Source organism: Bombus affinis, chromosome 1, assembly GCF_024516045.1.
Source record: "Bombus affinis isolate iyBomAffi1 chromosome 1, iyBomAffi1.2, whole genome shotgun sequence".
Classification (NCBI taxonomy): domain Eukaryota; kingdom Metazoa; phylum Arthropoda; class Insecta; order Hymenoptera; family Apidae; genus Bombus; species Bombus affinis.
The window spans coordinates 9,401,680-9,420,252 of NC_066344.1; the positions used below are offsets into that span (position 1 = coordinate 9,401,680).

The 18,573-nt window shown below is 43.0% G+C and overlaps 1 protein-coding gene and 1 long non-coding RNA gene across 6 annotated transcripts in view; both read left to right on the top strand.

The window, feature by feature from the left end:
- Window positions 1-18,573, top strand: part of LOC126918014 (3-phosphoinositide-dependent protein kinase 1) — a 403,560-nt gene that overhangs the window by 207,665 nt on the left and 177,322 nt on the right. The window lies entirely within an intron of this gene.
- LOC126925593 (uncharacterized) overlaps window positions 1,704-18,573 on the top strand; it is a 32,256-nt gene continuing 15,386 nt past the window's right edge. The window contains exon 1 of the long non-coding RNA XR_007714016.1: window positions 1,704-17,860. This is a non-coding gene — a long non-coding RNA (uncharacterized LOC126925593). The remainder of the gene's footprint in view (window positions 17,861-18,573) is intronic.

The window sequence follows — 18,573 nt, forward strand, 5'->3', positions numbered from 1 at the left end:
GATCTTGTTCCCCGTGTCCTCCAGACGTTCTCGCTCCCACCAGGAAGACGAGACGGCGTTTCGCGAACGACTCGAGCTCGCGCTCGAAATACGCCACGGTGAGAGGCGATCGAATTGAGATCGAGGATTCTTCGTGGCCGCGACGGCCATCGTGAAAGCGGACCACCAGAGCACTCGTTTATTCCTGTGGCTCGAGTAACGCGTCGCGCTCTACGATGAGCTTGTGTTTGAGCCAGAATGCCAGCGAAAGTCCCGGTAAGAGAACGGTAAATAAAAGAACAATTATAGATGCGGGTCGGTCGTTGCTTTCCTTGATGACGATTTTATTACGGACGTCTCAGTGACTGGTGCCCTTCCTTGTAAACAATCTCGTTAGAGGCCATCAGAAAATACAACTCGACGTTTATATGTCTGTTGACCAAGTCATTTGTTAACCAAATGTAACACTGAAAGTCTTTTAATTGAATTAGCATGGACGAGTCGATGGTCAAATTGGCGATTCCTGTGGAAAGAAACCCGAGATACGGAGGTGCGTCCTCAGTCTTCTTCTATCGATGACAACTCGAGGGACAGCTGTCACAGGGCGGAAATTGCGACATCTTGCAAACGACTCGCGGTACTCGGTGGCCGGGAAACGCTGGACAAACGCGTTATTACATGACCTGACTCATTTTCCAACACGCGTTTATGTCCGACAGCTTTGTTTCCCTCGCCTTGTGTGGACCTTGGGGTTGCATAAATGATATACATCTAACCGCAACAAAATCACACCGTGCCGAAATTAGCTGCGTATTATACAGCCCCACCGATATTCTCTGTGCCGTTGACACGAACGGATCAGATCTCGGTCGACGTCATCATTTTCTACAACCTTGCCATAACTAATTTGTCGATCCGGAAGTTATGAATTTTGATGGAATACGTTATTTACGACGTGACATTATTTTAATGTTCTGTTAGCTAGTTAACACGTCAATGTTATAAATATTCGTGGATCGTTATGAAAATTTTTAGAGATTGTCTGTTAAACGCTAAGACACGATACAATATGAATTTTAATAGTTAACAACTTGTGAAATTAGTTTACATTACATAAGTACACTAGCTCAATTCACAATGAGAATTAGCGAAACATAATAAAAGATGCTATTGTATTTTGAAACAAGGTTATTCAGCATAAATGCGTACATAAATACAAGACCCTTTGATATCTTTGATACGTCTCAAAAGATCCTTTGTTCCTGGTAATTGTATAACTTCTCTCGCGACAATAACAGAAAATAAAATTAAGTAAACACTTACAAAATACCATCCAATGCAATGCAACCTTCGCTGTGTCGCGGGAACGGTCGATTCTTTTTCAATTCTAAATTGCACGTCACATGGCGCAACAAACAATAATCGTCAGCATCGATGGATCACGTCCAAAGTAGTTCGAGTCACGCGACCGCGTATGTCTCTCTTCCTGTTTCCTTTGTTCGCCCTCGCTACTCGCTTAAAACGTGTTTTTTCGTAACACTTATTTCCACAGGTGGTCTGTTTATGCTCAATGGAAAAAATCGTCTTTTCCGTTGTGTCGCGTTAGCAGTCGCATCGCGTGTTTTTCTTACGATGGATCGTTACGTCAGGCTCGAGGCTAGCGTCGATCCTCCTGCAAGAAAAATAGGACAAAACGCCACGGCGAAACGATAAAATGCGTTAAAAGATCGGAAAACGTAACCGCGACGAAAGTACAGAATTTGATCGCCGCTTTGATCGGATCGGTTGATACGGTTATCAACCGTAAAGAAGAACTCATTGTTCGCAATAGCCTACGCGTTCGGGGCCGGTGAACCAGAGATCCAAGTACACGACAACCAGCCAAAGATAAGATCGCGGAATGACATCTTGCAAACGACTCCCCTGGTTAAAGGGACAGAAGGAGCATCAGGATGTGCGCGAGCCGGTCGCGTGACTCGAGCCATTCCCCGTAGTTCTCCTCGCCGCGTCGATGATTCTTCTTTTTCCTGGTATTCTTCTTCGACGGTGACAATGAATTCAGCTGTTTCCGGTGCTCGTGTCGTCGTACCGGGGCTTCTTCAATGAAAATACAACGCTGTAACGAAACGTTATTAGCATACCGGTAGAAATCGCGTCGCATGCGGGACTCGTAACCCGACGTTATCGAGTTTAAATCTCATGGCGATCGAGGGTGAAAGATCTTCGAAAGAAAAGACGTAAAATTATCGACATAATGGCGAGTGTCGCTAGTATCGTTGCTAAGATCGCTGTTATTAATATCGGGGTGAATGCTAAAGCAACGAACAACGCGTTGGCAGGGACTATTATTCGGCAGACGAGTCGAGGAGCAGCAGGGTCAATAAATTCGAGGTGATCCGGAGGTGGTCGTGGCGGGCAGGTGCGGAAACCAGCGTGCGGAGGGTATTGCGTTGCGACTTTCGTAAGAGAACGAACAAAGGTCTACGTCGTTGGTTCCGAATCGTGCTCCATCAACGAAGAGGACAAGAGGGAGGTACGGGAAGGTGAGGAGAGACGCAGCAAAGGCCGGCTGGAGAATAATGCAAGCTCGGATCTTGGCTGCTAGACTCAACATCTGTCGGCAGGTGGCTCGTCTCGGACATGCTCCGTGGCTTGAGCCCTTTGTGCATCCGCGTGCATCGACCTAGCCCAGTTGGCGCGCACGCAATGCACGTGACTCGTTCGAGTGCAGCCGCCTCAACGCCGGCTGCTGCCGCTGTTCCTTGTTCCTTGCTCCTTGCTGCTGCCGCAACGATCCTCCTGTCGGCTGGTTCTTAACCCCGAGATCCCAAGATAAAAGGCCTCGCAGGGCCTAGCTGCCCGACGCTTTCGTCTCTCCGCGCCTACCCTTCAGGAACACCGTCTCCTGACCGAGATCTTCCGCGCGCGCACGCTTCTCCCGCCAGTCCCATCGCTCGTTTTTGCCGCTATAATCTCCACGAAGGGTGCTTCGTTCGTGTTTCTTTGTAATTTCGAGCAAATCGGAAGAATCGATGTTTGATCGTACATCGAGACATTCCTTCTTCTAGAATGAAAAGCTGAAATAAATAATAATTATTTTTTGCTATATACACTCAAAGAAAAATATGTCTCCTATTTTGCATTGTCCCGAAAAAAGTGAGAACCGTACTAAATCTTTGATCTGGAAAACCAACAACAAAGCTTACTTAAATATTTGCAAGATTTCCTTCTGATATTTTGTCCTTTACGTATTTCGACAATAACAATACCAATACCAATGTCAACCACGATTGACAAGGAAATTGGATTGTTCACGAAAGGGCACCGGTTCGTAGCCAGCTCTGAGAGCTCATTCACGTAATATCCGAAAGTGAGCGTCCAACGTGTCGGTCCAAAAAGCAACACCGCTGCCGCGTTAATTCCGTGCACCCGACTGCGACCGTGAATTTACTTTAGCGCACAAAGTGCGCCGGCTGTCGAATGAAGACAATTATTACAGGACGCACGAAGGCCGGCAAAGCTCGGCTTAATATCCGAAAACAGGACCAAGCCACGGCGCAGCCAGGCTCTAATATCACCGGCTGAGAGAGACGCTAACTTGCATATTGCACCTCGGGTTAACCGCCAGCCTGGCATTAACCACTTTGCCTCGTTTATTACCGAACTCTCCCTCTACCCTCTCCCATTGATTATTACCGCGCGAACGCGTTGCACCGAAGATCTTTGCAACGAAGATCGGCCGGTGGCGTGCACACGCGTACGATTATGGCCAATCGGGTCCGATTAGACCCTGCAAAGGATCATCGAGAAGTCTCCTGTGCGTAGGTTAGATATGAGCCGATCCGACCGCCAGTACATGCTCTTTTATTAATGGACATTATATCTTTGCCGGAGATTATATGTATTTGGTGGGATGGTGCCGCTGGCACAGCTCGATCGCGCGCTGAATTCTTGCGCGTATCGCCGATGCCGAGGATCATCTCCTGTGATTTTTGCAGAAGGATTAGCGTAGCAGAAAATTTAAGTTTTTGTCCTTAATTTTCTCGTACTTCTGCGAGGAGCTAAATCTTAAAAAATTCAAACAAAAACTTCTCGATTATAGAGAATAAAGAAAGAAATTGCCAGTCACCAATTACATGGATTGAAAACGACTAGGAATCTCCTAAATGCTACCATCGACGACAATTTATCAGGAAGCGCCGATCCTTGAAGTTCGACACGGCACGGCGGAAGATCCGCCGTTAAAGTCGAATGGGACGTTAATTTCTCGTTTGCGGAAGTTTATCAAGCGGTCAACGGTAAACTCGAGGTGGTCAAGCTGGTTCTGCACTCGTATAGTCGTATAGAATTCTCCATAGCCCATCTATCGTTCTCGCCATTCTGTAACCGATGTTTGTTTAATTCTTTCCGCATCTCATTAACTTTTTAACAACGTAGTACAGAGAAAGTGGACGTTCAGTTCAATAACAGGTCTTTTTACGAGATTTCACGAGGATCGTTTAACATGCCTTTTATAGGACTGAAAAGTTTTAAAGATTCTGTATTAATTTTACTGCCGGGATATTACAAATACTTTATCGATCTTTTCACACAAAGTTTACGCTTTTCTCTTTCATCTTTTTTCACATCTTTTATTCGCTTTCTGTTCGAACAACGTACACGTAAAAATTGATTGGTCGACGACAAAGCCGGCAGATTTATAATCTTCCGTTCCATAATCAATCTTCCTTTGTAACTCGACCGACTTGCCCTCGGTCTTGTTATTCTTCTGCTCTACGTCTCAAAGTAATTCTCGAGAATCCTTGAGCATCCAGAATCACCTGGCCCAGTTATACCAGTAACGCTCTGTCACGCTTTACGCACAACCTGTAACGCAGTGAGTCATTTGTCTTTGCATGAATTATAATTTTTTTTTTTTTGTAAGCACAATCCCTTGCCCGCTTGATTCTATGACTCTTGTATCATCCGTGGAATCAACAAGACGAAGTGTGACGTTATTATTTCAAGCTTTTTGATCGAAACGCGTCCTCGTGACCGTGACGTTTCAAGTGTTTGTTCTTATCTCACAGTGTCACGGTCATGCAATTATCTTTAATAAATCAATTTTATTGCTTGAAACGTGACCTCGAATGTCAAAGCTATTCGCGTAATACAAGGTAAACAACATTTAAGAATGATGAAAAGAAAGTATGTATATCTTCGCAATGAAGTTATTGCATCAAAACGTCACGTAACGGGAACATGATCGATTTTATCTGCGTGGAGAGCTTGTTATCAGTTAAAATTTCATGGCAGTAAAGAGATCAGTGATTTATAAAAGTTCGTTCTATACGGAAATTGATTGCTTGACTCGAGCGACTTGACTTGAAAACGTACGAAGTAACGAATAGCTTGTACAAGGTTTCGTAAGCGTGACAAACAACATTGTCTGATTGTTGACTCGTGTTTAGCAAACGATCTACAATTAAAGAAAGGATGTGGCGACATATAGCTGAAGATCTTTAGCTAGCATTACTAATGTGTTCATTAAATAGACGGGGAAAATATTGAGTTTGTCGGGGAATCCTTAATGGTTCCGGTTATTCTTGTTGACACCTAAAAATGCTGTGTCATGAGATTCTACGAACATTCGATTGCAACACTTGTTTTTGCGACTGTACTTAAAACATCACCTATAACTAAAATAACTATTTAACCTCTATCAACTTACAGATAATTTATTGCTATAAAATACATACACTTAAGTTCGTCGATCATCGAACTTGTTTACGTTTGAATCTCGCTGACGTATATATTCAACAAATAAGAATGTTTTCAATGTTTAAAAAAGACTGTAGCATATAACTTTAAGAAATTAACTTAGACTGGAAAGTGACGTAAACAAACATAGTTGTATAACGCTATAAAGAAACAACATTTCGGATATTCAAAATCTCGTGGACGAAAATACTGGTCAGTTTGCAAGCCACTGTTTTTCCCAAGAATCGAGTCAAGGAACCCTGAAAATCAGCTCTGGCGCACCTGTTCGTGGCACGATCCTGAGCAGTCGCCTTGGGTGAGTGCAGCACATGCAGGTAAATGCAGCGCGCTGGGATGCACAAAGGTTGCAAAGTGCCACCTGCCGAAAGCGGCCCGGTGCGCTGGCTCGGCCGCAGGAAGCCAGCAGGCAGTCGGTAAAACTACACCTTCCTTTCTCCTTTCTCCTTTCGTCCTTCTTTCGGACCAAGCCCCCTTCGTTAGCAGTCACGGATGCCCACTCGATGCATCTGATGCAGCCTTGGTATCGTCGATCGATCACCAGTTTTCCATGTTCGTTCGTTGATTCGGACTTTAAGATGTTGTGTAATGATATTATAGTCCCATAGAAATTTTGGACGTAAAGAAAATTACGTTGTAACTTGACTCTTACGCTCATAATTTGTCTAATCATATTTCGTATACTTTAGATTTCCTTAACTCAAAGATTAGCTCGCAATTAGCTAGTAAGAAAGTTCGTGTCATTTTTTAACCATTCTCAAGAATATCCAAGGATTTTCTCAAAGTTCGAGTTATCCTCGTTCCCATCGCTACGCTGCTGGAACACCAGCAGTGGCCAAATGAGAGCACGATGTTATAGACATAGACTATAGAAGAGCATTTACCCCGGCTCGACCTACAAATTCACGCGAACGAAGGTTTAGTGGCTGTTCGGGCTACCTTTTCGCCTCAGATCGCCCTTGCTTTTTAATGCTTCGAACCACGGAGCCTCTTCCTCGGAGGAAACTTTACGGCTCTCCTTCGCCAATGTTCCCTTCCCTTGTTCCCTCTGACCTCAAGTGTGTTTAACTTTCAAACGAGACACGGATCAGCGCCACGAGTCGCCGGTTAACGATGGTGTTCGTGGTGGCGTGCACCTGTTCGCGTTCGAGGCCGCGATCGGCCGGCTGATACACTTTTTAGCGTCGATAATCGAGCTTTGCCTCGTGCCAGGGACAAGCAGCTGGCGTGCCAGATTAAAATGCTTCGGTGTTTACGCTTCTCCGCGGACGAACAGCCGTGCAGATCGTTCGGATTCGTTTTGTTTTCTACCTAATTGCGAGGGTCGTGCCATGGAACAGGTGTGTTCCAGCTCGACTTTTGGGGTTCTTTGACACTGACAGAAAAACATTGCAACTCATTGGCCGTTCAAGGAACACGCTTCGAGTCGTGAGCATTTTTTGCCCTGGCCAATCGAACGAAACCGACACCTTGCACCTGTCTAGCTTTCTCCCCTACTGCGATCGTGCTGTCGACATTTTTCTAATGACGATGATCCGGCCCAGTCTCGTGCCGTCCTTTGCACCTGGTCTCTTTGATTCCTGGAAAACTTCCAAACCTTTGCGTTTGTACCCTCTGCTGGAAACAGGCCCCCGTTTGTGATTCATTGTCGTATACGATCATCGAAGGGGATCGTATCTGCATTTTGATATCGACGAAACGATTAGTATGTATATATATATAGAAACTAGACCTTCGGTTAAATTGCTTGAAATCTTGGAAAGTATAAGCCTGCGCGTAATTAGTTCGCACGTTATGAATTCGAGGAATATTATATGTTGTATGATCGCGATACGCCTTCGTTTCTAAACGATATTACGTTAAATCAGAAAGATTATCAGAGTAATAAAAGAACAAGAAAAAAAGGAGGCACTTGAAACTTTTACGTCCTGTCGATATTTCCACGGTTCAAGCCGTTAAAAGTCTCCAGATAAAGATAATACCTTTCTAGAAAATGATATCAGAAACTCCAAATTCAATTTTTGGAGAGTGCACTTCATTCTCCTTGGTTGTCGATGTAAGTAGCGCCTCTCAAGCGTGATGATCGTGCGGTGCGGCATAAAACACACACCTGCCGCATCGCAGATTGAGATAGCTCAACGTTTGTGTCATCGTGCCGCGGGAATTATCTCGCGGAGTCGCCTCGGTGTCGTATAGGAGGGACTCGACGCGTGCAATTATCGGCGTCGATTACGGCCAATTAGAGATCTGTACTCGGAGATATTTAGTCTTTGGCTATTATCGCCGCAGCTGGCCCTTGCCCACTGATATAGATTGAATCCCCCATTATGTCGTTCATTAACATCAACGATCGAAGATCGATCGCTCACGCACCTGTCTACCTTGCTTCCCGACATTCGATCCTTAGACTGATGAATAGGATATGCATGGATTATGATCGACTAGGAGGCGCTTCGAACAGCTGTTTCGCTTTGCTACTCATTTCCTAATTGATAGGTCGATGTAGTTTCTTCTGATCGGATACTAGTATACAGAAGTGTCTTACAAGAAAGAATCATGTAAAATTCCTAGAACACTGTATTTTCAACAGCAGGTTGGACTTTATGGGAGAATAAACTCTTCATTTCGGAGTTGTAAGACGTTTCTAACTATGAGCCTGTAACAGCATAAGAGACTGTATTGTGCGAAGAAGCTTTTCCGGTCTAATCTAATTTTCTAAAATGTCCTACGTCATTTCTTGTATAAATTAGCACATATTTAAGAGATAACTTAATGTTATTTGACGTTGTATGACCATTTCGATGGAAGGTTTTCCATGAAAGGCCTTTATCCGGTTCGTAGAGGACTTCACAGAACGATAATGCATCGCCCATGTTGTAGGATTTTTTTTTTAAAAGCTTCTTAACTCCGCCAAAAGTACGCCAACAGTGACACAGGACGCTTTGTATTTGCCACCTGCCTATCTCTTAGTTGTGCGAGCCGCTCTTAATTCGACGCAAAATATATTCAAATCGCCGTATACGGAATGGTCGATTCCTCCGTTAAGCCATGTTCGCATAAAGGTCGCTCTTTTGGAAAGTCGTTTGGAAAGTCCGCTTTTTATTCGTAGTGGCTGCATTTCGTTAGCTTGCAGAACGAAATGAATAAGAGGCTGGCTCTCAAGAATACAGAAGGGGTGAATTTGTGGAGTGGTTTAGGGCGATGCTTCGTATAAAGAATATTCATTTCATATTTTTTCATCTTCTGAAAAATCAATATCTTTTCTGCTCGAGAAAATCGTTCGAGTCATCTGGATCATTCGGAACTGCTCGCATCTGGCGAGCCACTCGAACGCTTTCAATAAACAATGAACGTTGTCGGATATCCTTGTGTATCTGAGGTGAACGTGGCTGGCTGAGCAGGTGCAAACGTGGATTCGGCAGCTGCCGCTGCGTGAAAAAGGATTCCATCTCTTCTCTCCTCGGATCTACAGAATTCAACCTGGGTTAGCCAGGACCTGCGGACGCCGAGCTTACAATTTCCACGCGAACAAAAGATAACGTGACGTTTGTGCAAGCAGCAGAACTTCTATCTGTAACCGAAAACTTATTTCGAACTTTATTTGTGCTTTGATTCGATGCTCCAGAGAGACTTTTCATCTGATTAAAAAAGTTTAATTTCCAAAAAATATTTAAAACTTGCCAAAGACATAAGATATTTTGTAAAGCGTTTTTCTCAATTCCAACACACGTTTGATTTTCTCCGATCTTTAACTAAAGTTGAAAAGAAACTGCTTCAAGGTTGGCTGCTTTGAAATTGTAACTTAAAAGAAGATAAAAACATAAGTACTTAAATACGTCATTGGTTATAAAAGTGTGCAAAAGCCGTTACGAACCAATCAACGTTTTGAAAATCATTTTATCAAACACACGAGTGACAGAAAACTTTCTTATCGCGATTATGTACTTCGCACGAAGCAATCGTGTTGTCGCTTTATCGTGAGACACTTTTCCTTTTTTAATCGCAGCCTGTATTTCCTGACGACGTACCCTGTCAACAGAGAAAACAACGACAGCATGGAACACGTGTGAAGCTGATTAGCAATCACGTGTGCAGGCCGAAGAACGCTTCAGGCTACGGTGCTCGTCACCGTGATCACGATGGCTTTGTTTATCGCACGGTTCGCTGGGGCGAACGTAATAAACCGATCGAACGGATGGAGGGACATTTGGGTTACGCAAGCGTTCGCGCGCGGTACATTCGATTTTTTTCTCGTTTTTCAAGGACGCCGCCTCGCCGTCACAACGATGCAATTAAAAACGGTCGCGTCTCGTTTCCACGGGGGCAGAGAATCTTTCGAAACCGGGACGGTGAAGGCGCGCGCGGATAAACGCGCGAGCGTGATTAATCGAGCCGAGGCGAGGGTCTACCGGAGGGTGGCGCGAGCTTTTTATGCGGGATCGCCCGCCTATCCCCTGCGCCATCCAAGGATTATATTTATAAAAAAACATAAAAAGGGAAGGAATCATTAATCCCGCACGAGTAGGCCGGGGAGAAAAGCTTTTCTCTTCTATTTTTACGGCACCGTTCTGCTACGCGTGGTAAAAATAAGATTCACGCTCTCGCTAGGGTTCCGCGGAGAAAGATTTTGTCCGCCAAGCTATCTTGTCGGATTAAAGTAGCTCGCCTGGTATTTATAAATTATAGATTATAGCTCGACGGTTTAGCGCCGTCACAAGTGACATCAATAAATCCTTCTCATTTTAGATATCTAGAAGGATATAACTTCTTTACTAAACTTTTTGCAACGTATCTAATCACGGATTGGATACCACCAACTCGTTCGTATTCACTAACTGTACACGATCCACTGTCTGCAATGGTCAATGAGAAATTACAAACTCATCGAATGTGTTGAGCGTAAAAGTTCCTCGGTCACCTTCTTGTCGTGTCCTATAATTCTTTCCGTAATAAGATGAAACGAATTCTTCCATCCAATAACAACGTTCCAGAACAACTTCTGCCTTCCACGGTAATCGTACGTTCGGTCGTTTCGCCGATTTAATTACGTTCTTACGCGACGTTCCACAAGCTGAACGATTCGTTGACGATTCTCGCAAGTAGCTGGCGAGTTCTTGCCACGATTACGAGGACGGCCGCGTGCTTGGTTAATTGCTTCTGACTTCTACGAGTTATTGTCTCTTTTTGCCTTGGTACGATTATAAAATATTGACTGGCGTTAAAAGAAACAGTACAGAGAACTCGATGGAAGCAGTGAGAGTAAGGAGAAAAGGGTTCGACAAAGGAAAATAGAGGAAAGCGAAAGAGAGATAGAGAATTACGATTAAGCAAAGAATTACGGAAGCTATTGAAGCCCAGTTATGCAAGGCTGCGGCAGGAGCGTAAAAACTAGGTACAATCGCAACGACTGGCGCCTCATAATGGGCATGCCTACGGCAAGTTATGGCGCGGCAATAATTGTTTCTTCGCGTTTCGTAAGCCCCTCTGTTGATTCTCCGTTCGCTTTACCGGTGTCTTCTTGCTCTTCTTCTGCGCCGTTCGCTCGACCAAGGGGCGGCGTGCCGCGAAACGTCGCAATTTAATTTCCATTAAATTTTACGATTGCATCGAAAGTGTTGCGCAGCGTCGTTTCGTCACGCTATCATGAACTTTCGACAAGCGGACCACGTGATAGAATGTCCTGCAATTTTCACAGAGAAATCCAGCTACGTTCATCTTTTGATTTCGTTTAACTTCGTTCGAGGATCAAAGGGTTCGTTCAAAGGGTTTGCCCTCTTTTACCGGAACGCGAACAAGCGAAGTAGAAATTGAGCTTGAATGCTGGATTTTATTACAACACTCGTACACAGGATGTCATCGAAACGGCTGGTCAAAATTTGCTATCCTATTAACGACGAACAGAAGTCGTACAATTGTAGATTTGGAAATTTTGATTTATTTATTGCCAGATATTTGTAGAGTACTTGAAATTTACAATTAGCGAAGAAAGTTATTGAAAATTACTTCTTTTCAAATCGATACAATTTCAATTCGCTCGTCCGTAAACGAAGCAAATATCTGTCCACTCGAAATCAGTATACGTCATTCTGACAATGTTATGTTAACTATCAGACGCTTGGATAGAGAATGTTTTCCACGACATAGTAATTTCAGTGTCACGATGACTTGCTCAGCTATAGGTAAACTACTATTACGTGTTACTCTGAATATACGTAGATAAAAAGTGAGAATAATGCTTGTAATTCTATGTAAGATGTTTTTCTGGCGTTATAACGTGAACGTTGTAAACAGATATAAGTAAAAACGAAAGAAACAAAGTCCGCACGAATCAAGAATTATCAAGACCTAGTTAGGAAAGATAGAGTATGTACACGGTACTCCTTAAACGTTTGTCCATGCTGAAGAATTCACAAAGTGTTTACTAAAGAGAAAACACCCCACTGTCCTCACTAAAGAAATAAAATAGACAAACTCGATGATGGTATTCCGCTCGGGTTAGTCATTCACAAATTATCTTGCAATTAAGCTAGAAAAATTTACCGAATGCCCAGCTGGACAAATTGTAAAGTACAAATTAAATAATAAAAAAAAAGTGTTCACGACGCAGTAGGGGAGAGGGTTTAATTTATGAAACGCTCGTATATTTTCAATTTTTTTTCCTAGAATTCAGGTTAACGAAAATCAGCCAACCGTTCCAAGCGTTCCGAGTTTCGCATTTTTCTACACAAAAACATACCTATCTCTGTATAAAAAGGAAAAGCGTTTCTTCGTCTACGTTTACACATAGATCAAAATAAGAGACTAAAATAAACTTATTTGAGCGACACCCTGTATATTCATAGAGAAGAGGAAAAATCTACACAGCTGTAGGCTGTGGTGTTTTCAAGCTTCAAGGGCGCAGCTGTATCTGAGCGGAACATTCGACGAATTTTCTCCCAATAATTCCTCTTATCAGGGTGTTCGGGGACCTATCGCCGAAGTTATCGGACAAGAGATAAGAACATCGTGCTCCTAGAAATGCACGCGAAGAGGGCCGACTAGGTACACTTTAACGATTCTTCCACCCCATCGGCTCCGATTACTGCTTAAGAGCCATGAAAAATTGTTCTGTTGATCGAATGGAGCCGAAGTTCACCGAACATCGATCTTATCGGTACCAGATTATCGGTCCACCCTCTCAACTGACTTTCGGCTTTCTAAGTCATTTTCCAAAATGTTCGGTCTTCCGCCATATGTTCAGACCACCCCACCGAAGATCATCGAGGGGGTTGAATTTTCCTATTTCTTCTCTGCTTTCCGAAGCTCTTTAACAAATGGTATATTTATTACACGTTTCTTTTTGTTTTCACAATCCTTTTTTTTTTGTTTTAATTATTAGAAGTAATTATTTAGAAAGCTGCCGCTTTCATGAATTCCCATTACCTTTTTATGTCGTAAAAGTCAACGCTTTGAACAACTTTTTCCTTTGCATGTCACTGCCGGATTCTTTTAGTTTTCGAGGTGTTTGCAAAATACTGTCGGTACTACTAAAGTGAATTCTGTCTATAATTGTACGTGAGTTACCGCGTATGCGTTAGTATTGGTCGATTGTCCCACTCCGAATAAAATGACCTAAATCATATTTATATAAACTATGAACGAAAAATATCAGACCGCTGTGAGGCCATCGTGCACTGTCGCGGACATATAATTATAGGCGGAATTCACTGTAGTAGTGTCGACAGTTTTTTTGCAAATATATCGGAAACTAAAATCGAACGAAAATCATCGAAATCTAAGATATTGGCAGCTTTCTAAATAATTAACCTTTTCTTCACGCCCGTCCATTTTTTTAATATATTTCATGATTGTGGGAAGGAAAAGAACGTTCGATGAATCGCTTACTACAGACGCCGAGAAAAGGTCATTAGACGAATACTTTCGAAAATTAAATTTTCGATATACATACCCGTCTATAAATCACGGACTCCTGCGAATTCCCGAACTTTCTTTTTTAGGATATTCTTCGAATAAACAAACATCTCTCAAAATATCATTCTACGCCTCTTATTCTTCGTACAACCAATACAGCGTTACGTTACGTGTAAGAAGAAGGAAAACAAAAAAAGAGAGGTGGCAGCGATAGCGGCGTATTAAAATTTCGCCTTGACACGGTTTCTAGTGGGCTCTCTTCGAGAAAGAGGTAACGGGATTAGAGGGACGATCGCGTTTCGCGCGCGATGGTTGCGAAAATCGCGGCGAAAATCATCGGCTTTCTTTTCTTCGAGCGTACGCTGCGCAATTCGCGGGCCCGCGGCGTTGTATGAGCGCGATGCACGCCACAAACACAATGATAGAGATTGATGTCACGGGCTGACTAGACTGTCCGACGCTCTTGGCCCGGTTCCCAAGTGAGCGACGCGATGCAACCTCGGGGCGTCGCGTGCCATCGTGGTTCGCGCTTTTCGATGGAAATCCCGTGCTTTCGATGGTGACACCGCGCGCCTCTCGACCCGATTACGAGACCGATTATCGGTTCCACGTAATTCCTTGTAAGGCTGTTCGAAAGTGACGGATATGTTTACCAACAGAGTCCACGCGAGAGGTGACTTCATCGGTTTGGTGGCTTATGTACATATACGTACATATACGATGTCGTTGCGTGTATTCTGGATTTGAGCATATGGTAACTCCGAGTTGTAACCTGATCGATTGGAACACTTTTTGTGGCTGCAGGCTTGTTTAAGGGTCTCTTTATTGAAAAAAGTTTGGGAAACTTCTTCCCATATTTTCTTTTTTTTTTCTTTTTCTTTTTGTGATAATCTGAGATCGTAATGATCGATGTTGATATTCTTATTAGTTTGGAAGAATATTCTTATTCTTATATAAGTTTACCATTATGTCACTCGACGGTGTCTAATAGTAGAAATAGGAATATATTCATAGGATCGCTCTTCTCTTACACAATCGTAAAGATAAAGCAGACAAAGTTTCTTTATTGTCTGAGTATGCCGGATCGTAGAGCATCGCTGGTTTATCAACATAGCGAAGAACGTAGCTATTACGTTTGCATTAAATTTCTTATGTTTGATAATGAAGATTGGTAAAAAAGAATAAAGTACGCGAGTCGTACGAGTTTCACAGCGGATACTCGTCGTATGTTTCTCAAATAAACTGTAGAACGTAGAATGTTGACAAGAAACAGAGTTTCCCACGCTGAGTAAGTGGCAATGGTCGCTTTCTGTTTGACTCACCGAACAACATTCACGATCGTTGGATTCCGATTTCCTTCTGCTAATTCATATCGAGTTACTTTTAAGGCATTGAACGTTTCCATACAAATATTACGCGAAACGAATGGAACAAAGGTCTTTGGAATAACGAGCTCAAACGTTTGACCGTTTGACTCTTAATCCAACGCGACGCACTCGATAGCGCGTTGCTGAAAATGAGCACAGCAAAGTCATAGTCGACGAACGAGCGCGACTGTTAAAGGGTTAATCGACGCGACCCGACGAGATTCGTGTGTACCGAAATTGTCCGGCTGCTCATTGCCCACCCGTTCAATCTAAACCGTCGTCGGTTCGCAATTGCTTTCTCACGCTGCATGCCTGAATTGGATGCCGGACCTAATGACACCGCGAATCGAGTACACTTTTTTAGCCTAAACACGCGTATCCATATCTCACTCTGAGATACAGATACGTATTAGCGTCTGTTACTATCTCGAATTAGATTTTGAAATGAACTACTCAAAAGTTAGTGCTATCGATTTTATAAATTGAGAAAAGCAAGATATTAAAGTTTTAAATTCTATGTTGGAATTTACAATTATTTATGACATCTCTCGCTTTGTAAGAAACTGAGAACTAATTATGCACCTGGATCGTGAAATTGAGAAATGCACCTGGATAATGAAACTGAGAAATGTAAAAAAGGTGTAAGAAAGGACGCACGGGCGTTTCATTGTCTTTGATAGAGTCGAGGTTCCCATCTGATTTCCTTAACGACCTCCATTTGCCTCTCCGAAATGAAGCTCATAACAGTCGGTGGAGCTCGCTTAAACATCCATCCGCCATTAAATAAATTAATCCAGAGGCAAGTTGCACGCCCTAAAACGCGTAAAAGTTCCTCGAGGCGTGTTTCCGTGATGCGGTAATCCCTGCATATTTCAACAATTTGAACTTGGTACAACGGGCCGAGAAAATGGATACAAGAGAGTTTCCTTAACGACTCCATTCCCTCCCGAAACTCCGTATCTTGAAATTCTTCGCGACATTCTGCCGGATACGATGCTAGTTGCGCGCGTATTTTTGCGTTTCACGAGCGAGGTGTCGGCAAAAGCGAACCAACCGCGCACAGGTGCGTCTGTTCCTGTTAATTAATGCTAATACGGATAACGAGTGTTGGTTACTTTGTAATTCGACGACGGTTTAGCACCGCGAAAACCGTTATCCGGTCTTAGCCGAAGGATTTCACCTTTCTTTCTCTGTTTTCCCCCGGTGCTTTCCGTGGTAACTGCGATGGGATAGAAATGCGCTAACTGGGACAAAGAGGCCATTAATCTTGCCATTCTCCGCTATACCGTTTCATTAGATTTTAGCGCTGCTTTGTGTACACTTGTCCGACATCGCGACAAAATTCCGAATGATGATCATCGTTAGATGCGTGTATGCAAACGTCCACGATTAGACGCGGAGCTTTCTTTGTGTTATATATATACATCCTCGACTTTGCTCGAACTAAACATCCCAAATCGTTTCAATGAACGGTATTTATACAAGTTTTTCAGCACAATGGGGATCGAAGGTCTTAGGTATAAGGCACGTCCCTTTGGAACGTTATTCTAAAGTTACTCACTTTGTTATTTAAATTTCAAATTCTTCGAAGGATTGAAAGGCAGATCTGATTCTTAACTTGGACCTCTTGAACCGAACCTCTCTTGGCTTTTTTTCTATTTCCAAAAATACTTCATCTTCCTCTATTTTTAGTCCTTCCACCTTGACTTGTAGTTAAAAGAGAAGCGAAAGAATAGGATCAACTCGATAACTCCAAGACCTTGACGTTCAGTCTATACTTTGCCTATAAACATGTCTATAAAACAAACTCTTCGTCGAGCTCAGTGTCTAATCGCGAATTCCAGTCAATTCCAGTGGCGAATAAGAGGGCGTATTTTAATAACAAATTCCTCGGCCTGGAGCGACGCGTGGGCTTTCTATTCGAATAATAGATTCGGTCAGTGCGTCTACCTTCCAGGAAAATTCCGATCGTGCTACGTTTACAATCGACTCGCATTCCTTCGTGCTCCGCGTCAGCCACGGCTCGTCGGGAACATTGACGTAAGAATCTGATGCATCGTAATCGGCTCTTTGGATTAACGCTCGATCTTCCGTTTCTGAACGACCATTTCGACATCGTATCTTCTAATTATCAATGAAATCGACCGTTTCCAGAGACTTGAGAAATCCTTAGATAGGATTAACAGCTTCAAGTCGAAATTACTTCTCGTTAAGCAATTACCTCGTAATTAAAGTCTACGATTTGAACGAGACAAAAGTGTGGTAGATCGTATTTTATAAGTAAAACATATACTTTTATATAAAATACATACGTTTGTCTTATCTGCATTTGATTAGGTCGGTCATGCGGTATAGAAAAGTGTTAAAATTGATCGTTGGATAAACAAGGAAAATATAGAAAAGCTAAGAGAGATACTAGAAAAGAACATGTGTAACGGCGGATAATATGGAAACGGAAAAGATGTGGAGCTATTGAACGCAGTGTTTATGAAACAATAATTCCAATTACTACAATCTATTTCTTCATACGTTAAACAATACGCGACGAACGATCGCGTGGCAGTAACCTGAGGCAGCGGTTCCAAGTAGGAATGTTAAGTCCGAATAGAGAAATATTATGCGATTCACACCTGTTCAAATGAAAGCAAGCCGCGTCAGGGCGTTTAGAATTCCTCGGGACAAGCGTCACGCGTCGCATTCCGTGTCGCGTCGCACGTTCACACATCGTACCCGTCGCCGCTACTTTGCTGTCAGTTTTTAATCGGATCGAGTTGACATTCCTGCGGCTGACGGACAATCGGCTCACTAGCGATCGTGTAGATAGCAAGGACGACGGCTGATTAAAGGTAATTTTCATTCAGAACGAAAATTCTTGCGTCACCGGGAGCTGATCGATCTCTAATTCCGAATACTTCGACCGGAACAATAAATAGTTTCATGTCTGCGGTCAGAACGACTTGCAAGTTTCTCTAGGTACTATCTGTAGCAAGGAACTTCAATGAGATATTATCGATACGTGTTTTCATTCATGACGAAGGATGTAGACCTCAAGAAAAGTTTCTAGCAAATATTTAATCTTGAATGTTCAATACCATTTTCGCGATATCATACTCGTCGCTTGTCCTACGTTCTCTTTCAGTTTCTCTGTTTATCAGTTTATTATAAGATCGTATAGTCGTACCGCTGTAATATTTCACTTTTCGTTACTTACACCGTATTCTGTGCAAAAAATGGTTGTAAAGTCTGGAGAGATCGATCTCGATTATTAAAAGCGAGGCAAATGACAAGGTGGCGAGACGCTTTGCACGAGAAAGTACATACGTTACCGATACAAATCGCTTGGCTGATTCATATGTAATTCGCGAATAATAATTTACGCGGCTCTCTAATTACATCCACGCTACTCTGCATCCTTCCCCCCTCGAAGTGTACTAATAACATCAAGACAAGGGGTGGCTGGTGTACCGTTTTACAAATCTCGCATTTACATTTACGACTCGTAACTTACGAGCTAGCGGCTCGTAAAGCAACTGAACGTTAACGATAATTGCGCCTTGGG